The sequence below is a fragment of the Hippocampus comes genome, unplaced genomic scaffold, assembly GCF_001891065.2.
Source record: "Hippocampus comes isolate QL1 unplaced genomic scaffold, H_comes_QL1_v1.1 scaffold296, whole genome shotgun sequence".
Taxonomy (NCBI): Eukaryota; Metazoa; Chordata; class Actinopteri; order Syngnathiformes; family Syngnathidae; genus Hippocampus; species Hippocampus comes.
This window is the reverse complement of record NW_017804975.1, coordinates 50,739-56,364: the sequence shown is the minus strand read 5'-3', so window position 1 is coordinate 56,364 and position 5,626 is coordinate 50,739. Positions and strand designations below refer to the sequence as shown.

Here is a 5,626-nt window from a genome sequence, read left to right as displayed (position 1 = left end):
CTTTCGTATTCCGAAATAAATAAAACGGAATTAAGGCAAGTTCTTTCTGTGCGGCCCGGTACCAAATGCCCGGCGGACCGGTACCGGTCCGCGGACCAGCGGTTGGGGACCCCTGCTTTACAGTGCCGTACATCACCAGGGTTTTCCCATGTTTGCAGCGTTTTTTTTTTTCAGACCAGCAATTCTAGTCCGTTTACTCAATGAGAAATGTGGTTGCTGTTTTTGCACTTGTAGGACATAATCAAAAAAAGGTTATACATGTTGTTGCTCTTTAACAGCTACAGAAATACAGTCAACTACCGTGAATTTGCATATTTGAGATATGTTTGTCTTTTAATTTCACCCAAGGGTAAACGTAATGCAAAGAAACTTTTTTTTTCTTTTATCCATTTCTTGGTGTGAAAGTTAAAGGGTTAACTTCTTATACTTTTTAGACAAAAACTACTGTAATAATGTTACTTAAAGGGCAAGTCAACCACATTTTCTAGACAAGAATATTTTATCTCTGTGAAGCTGACCCCCACCCCACGCAAAATTTGGGGGAATTAGTCAATTTCATTTGTGCCGAAAAAAAAAATATATATATATATATATATATATATATATATATGTGTGTGTGTGTGTGTGTGTGTGTGTATACTGTTACTGATTTGCAGTTATTTGAGATTATTTTTTAGGTCATTCACAGCTCATCCAGCCAGCCCCGCCATCTTCTCCAAATGGACCGAAATGGTACCATTGATTGTCCTGCGTTTGTGCTGTATACATTTCTTTTTTGTGCTGCAACTGCTTTATAGATATCATGTTTTAATTTCTAGTAATGACATCACCCCCCCCCCCATTTGCACCCAAATGTGTCGAAATTGTGTCATTCGTTTGTGTTCCCTTTGTGCTGTAAAAAATTCTGTTTGTACTGCTATGGTTTTATCGATACTACACATTTAAAATTAAGAGGCCTTCTGTGAGCCCGAATCGAAATCCAAGTGAAGGCCTGTGGAAGGAACGCAACGATGCTGTTTGGAGAAAGCACCCCTCAAGCCTGAGACAACTATTCAGTTTGCTCACGAAGAGTGGGCCAACACCGGCTGAGAGTTGCAGAAGTCTCAATGAAAGTTACCAAAATGTTTCCAGTGATAGTGCCTCAAAAGGTTAGGCGACAAAATACAGTATTAAAATAAGGGGACCACCATCTTTGTCCAGGCCTGTTTCAATAGTTTGTTTTCTTAAATGATTCTGTTAAACCACAATTCCAAACCAAATTCTGATTTTCATTGGTTATTTTAATGAAATGTAAAATTACTTCTACAGACATAACCACTAGTAATAAGTCTAAAAAGACAGGAATTGGAATCACACTTTAATTTCTAGTGACGTCGGCCAAAATTAACCTGAAATGATACCGTTCATTTATGCTGTAAGAACTTCACCATGTTGGGAGAAATTGTTTAGTTTGTGCTGTAAAAACATTTATTTAAGGAGCCGAGCCAAAAGGCAAAGCTCTCAATTTACCGGTTGATCTAAGTTCCAACCCTCACCTATGGGCACGAGCTCTGGGTCGTGACCGAAAGAACGAGATCTCGGGTACAAGCGGCGGAAATGAGTTTTCTCCGCAGGGTGTCCAGGCTCTCCCTTAGAGATAAGGCGAGAAGCTCGGTCATCCGGGCGGGGCTCAGAGTCGAGCTGCTTCTCCTCCACGTCGAGAAGAGCCAGATGAGGTGGCTCGGGCATCTGATTAGGATGCCTCCTGGATGCCTCACTGTCGAGGTGTTCCGGGAATATCCCACCGGCAGGAGGCCCCGGGGACGACCCAGGACACGCTGGAGAGAGTATGTCTCCCAGCTGGCATGGGAATGCCTCGGGAGCTGGAAGAAGTGGCTGGGGAGAGGGAACTCTGGGCTTCCCTGCTAAAGCTGCTGCCCCCGCGACCCGACCCCGGATAAGCAGTAGAAAATGGATGTATTAAACAGACTGTAATAATTTGTTAACTGTCATCATGGTGTAGAGTGACAGTACATAATTTAACTGCTTCTGTAATAAGCGTGAGGAGTGAACCATGAAGAAGTGCTCTATGGGAGTTTCATCTGCTAAGTATATGGGAGGAAGCCCATCAGTAAGCTATTATGCACAGGAAATGACAGAATCCATGTCCCTGCTTCATATGTGAGCTGTGGTTCCAACTATTAAATCCATGTACATTCCTACTAACGTAAGCATTATACAATAAAACAAACCACTACTTCACACTTCAACTGCATCTGACAGACACATAATGGAGAGGAAACTATTTGATGTTTCTCTTCTCATTTCCATGCAAGTTATCAGCCACTGTACTGAAAGCTACATGAAGAATAAGCATCTGCTTGATATAATTCATTTGTGTATGTACTTGGCCATGCCGCTTCCTTTATCACATTCCTTCCTGTTTCTTGTTCAATGGTTCTTATTACATCCTTCTGGGGTGATGCCACAAGAAAGCCAAAGAAAAATAACAATTGTAGAGCAAATCCTTTAGTCCGGATTTACACTGCGTGGATCAAGCAACACAATTACCATGTTTTTGCTATGATGCTTGTGACAGAGGGGGAAAAAAAGGAATCAGATGTCTTCAGATCAGAATCACTGCACTTTCAAATGAGAATGAAATACTGTATACAATATCAGATATCTGCCAATGCAAGCGCAACAAAAACACACAGATGAGCACTATCGTGGCTGCCAAACCCAGCTTGACATCAACTAAATACCGAGATTGCTGGTGCATACACACCTGCATGTGCCCAAAGAACACAAATACAATCATTAAAAAAACACCTGCTCTAAATTAAAGCAAAAGCAAAGTAAATACGATAAATAACAGGTGTGTCCATCACGAAATAAGAAACATACAAACCTCAGTTTTCGAACGTCTCTGTTCTTGACCAAATCGGTTTTCGACCAAAAGGTTCGAAATTTTTATGCCTCGGATTACGACCAAAAATCGGTTCTCGACCAAACTGGGCGCACTTGAATGCGCCACTTGACTCCTCTCGCCTTCGTTACACGAGGAAGTGACGCTCCTTGGGCAGACGAGGAAGTGACGCTTCCTCGTGTAGCGTTCCATTGTGAGCAGACGTGTTCAATAAAGATTTTTTTTTTTTTAAAAAGAGTGTGGTCTCGGTTTTCGAACAGCCTTCTAGAACGGATTATGCTCGAAAACCGAGGTATGACTGTATTTGCAGACAGCAGAAAGGTTACTGTCAGGCCAACAAAACACTGTGTGATGTTTAATATTTGTGTTTATTATGCATTATGTAACAGTGACCTGGCGGCAGAGTGATGGACTGGTTAGCACGTCCGCCTCACAGTGCAGAGGTGCAGGGTTCGATTCCGGCTCGGACCTTCCTGTGTGGCATTTGCATGCATGTTCTCCCTGTGCCTGTGTGGATTTTTTTTCTGGGTACTCCGGTTTCGTCCCACATTACAAAAACATGCAGGATGGGTTAATGGAACACTCTAAATTGTCCCTAGGTGTGAGTGTGAGCGCAAATGGTTGTTAGTCTCTGTGTACCCTGCAATTGGCTGCCAATCAGTTCGGGGTGTAGCCCGCTTACTGCCTGAGGTCAGCTGGGATAGGCTCCACCACGCCCGCGACCCTTGTGAGGGTAAACAGATTAGAAAGAAAGTGAAAGTAATAGAGGCCTATCCACATTGTCACTGCCCAGTGTTGACGCTTGTGTAGTTGTTTACTTGTAATTCGTGAGTGTGCATGTGGGTGGTTTTACACGTGCTGCTAATGTAACGGCAGTGAAATTAGGTATGTGTCATTTAAATGTTCAAGGAAATACACCGTCAAAGAAATGTGATGGGAACTGTACGGAACTACTGAGCACATGTACCTATAACGTGTAAATATAGTCTTAGATACTCACTGTAGTCTCACAAGCTTTGCTGATCGCTGACTTGCTGGTTGTTTGAAGCCCAGGTTTTGTTTGACCTTTAAAGTATATTTCTTTTCGACATTGTTTTCCATTTGCTTCAAACGCTTCGCTCTTTGGGGAGGTCTTTTTCTCTCAACGCATTCAAGTAACGGGAATACCTTGCCCTATGATCGATTGGTTTAAAGTTTAATCGACAAAAGCAGTGCCACACGTAGAAGGCGCTACACATGTAGGGATCCCTATGGGAAGTAAATTGGAAAAATAATCTTCACGTCTCGTCAAAACGTATTTAGAGAAAGGGAAACAATAACATGACCAACAGACAAGCCGCTTGTGAACCGATTTAAGGCTCACGTACAACGATACACATGACAAGTATGAGAAGTAAACACAAATAACAGCGATGTCGACGTATTAAACACGACTTGAGCACATAAATATTCCATCTACAACAGAGCGACATTTTTGCTTACCGTTAGTATGACAGTTGCACAATTTTCCGGTTCCGGTTTCTTTCGTCTCTTCCCACTGCTGCGGGTCGAAACTTAATCCACTTTAAATTGAGATTTATGACGAGTTTACTTGGTTCCGACTTCCCTGTTGAAGCAACTCACTCCCTCCCTGCCTTGCTGTGACAGACGCAGCGCGTGCTCGCCGTCCAACGCGATGTAAGGTATAGTTGGACCAGCACACCTCGTGACGTCCCACCTCAAGAGAGGAGTGGTTCGAGTTGGTTTGTCAGACGTCCGAGTGGTCTCTGGGTCTCTGTGCCGCTACCGTGGGCGTACTGAGTCAACTTCCAGAGAGTAGAAAAAAGGGCGGAGCATTGAAAAAGCGCGCACATTTCCAGTAAAAGCCTTAAACATAGACATCTATACTGTAAATACATAGACTTCACATTGCGCACTGACTCACAGGTCAACGTCATCGCCATATTAGATGCAGCACAGTATGATTGGCGATATTCATTTGCTGTTTGGAGTTGTGGCAACCGTTTGGCAGTCAAACCTAGATCACATAGGTTGACACTGAACAATGATTTAAATTTTATTTGGCCATTACAACATCATTTTGTGATTACAAGTTTCTCAATCGTCAGTAATACGATGAAATACAATGAGCAAAACTTGCAAAATAGCCAACTGTTCATTCCCACTGTGAAATAAAAAGAAGTCTTACCATTCTAACTAAATTCCCCTAAAGTAGCCACTCAGGTTACAAATAAATGCTTAGCTATTCATTTTCATTTTACTTAGATTTATTAAAGGGGAAGACAACTCTTTTTTTTTTTTGTAGTAATATGCTCTATGCAGGGCTCCACTCATCTAAACACGATCTTCTGATTAATATTGTCATTGTGGAGAATGAATTTAGCAGCAAAGTCCATTTGTTTTTAATCCATCTAAGGGAATGGCCATTTTGCCACTTGATGTTGACTGAAAATGACATCACAGTTGCACGGCTCACCCCGCTCTCTGGGTTTGGTCATGTGACATTTGGAAGTTGAGCCATGATTGGCAGTTACGTGAGCACTGAGCAACTGTGATGTCACTTTTAGTCAATAGCAAGTGGATAAAAACGGGTGGATTTTGCTGCTTAATTCATATTCCAGAAACACACGATTAATCAGGGGACTATGTTTAGACTAGTGGCTCTGCATAGGCCAGACATCCATCCAGCCATCCATTTTCCGATCTGCTTATCATCAC

General features: G+C 42.4%; 1 protein-coding gene across 2 annotated transcripts in view; it reads right to left on the bottom strand.

Moving 5' to 3' along the window:
• Positions 1-4,706, bottom strand: part of stat6 (signal transducer and activator of transcription 6, interleukin-4 induced) — a 36,362-nt gene extending 31,656 nt beyond the window's left edge. For both annotated transcript variants that reach the window (XM_019892702.1, XM_019892711.1), the window contains exon 1: positions 4,391-4,706. The gene's annotated coding sequence lies outside the window, so the exon portion shown is untranslated. The remainder of the gene's footprint in view (positions 1-4,390) is intronic.
• Positions 4,707-5,626: the final 920 nt, after the last annotated feature.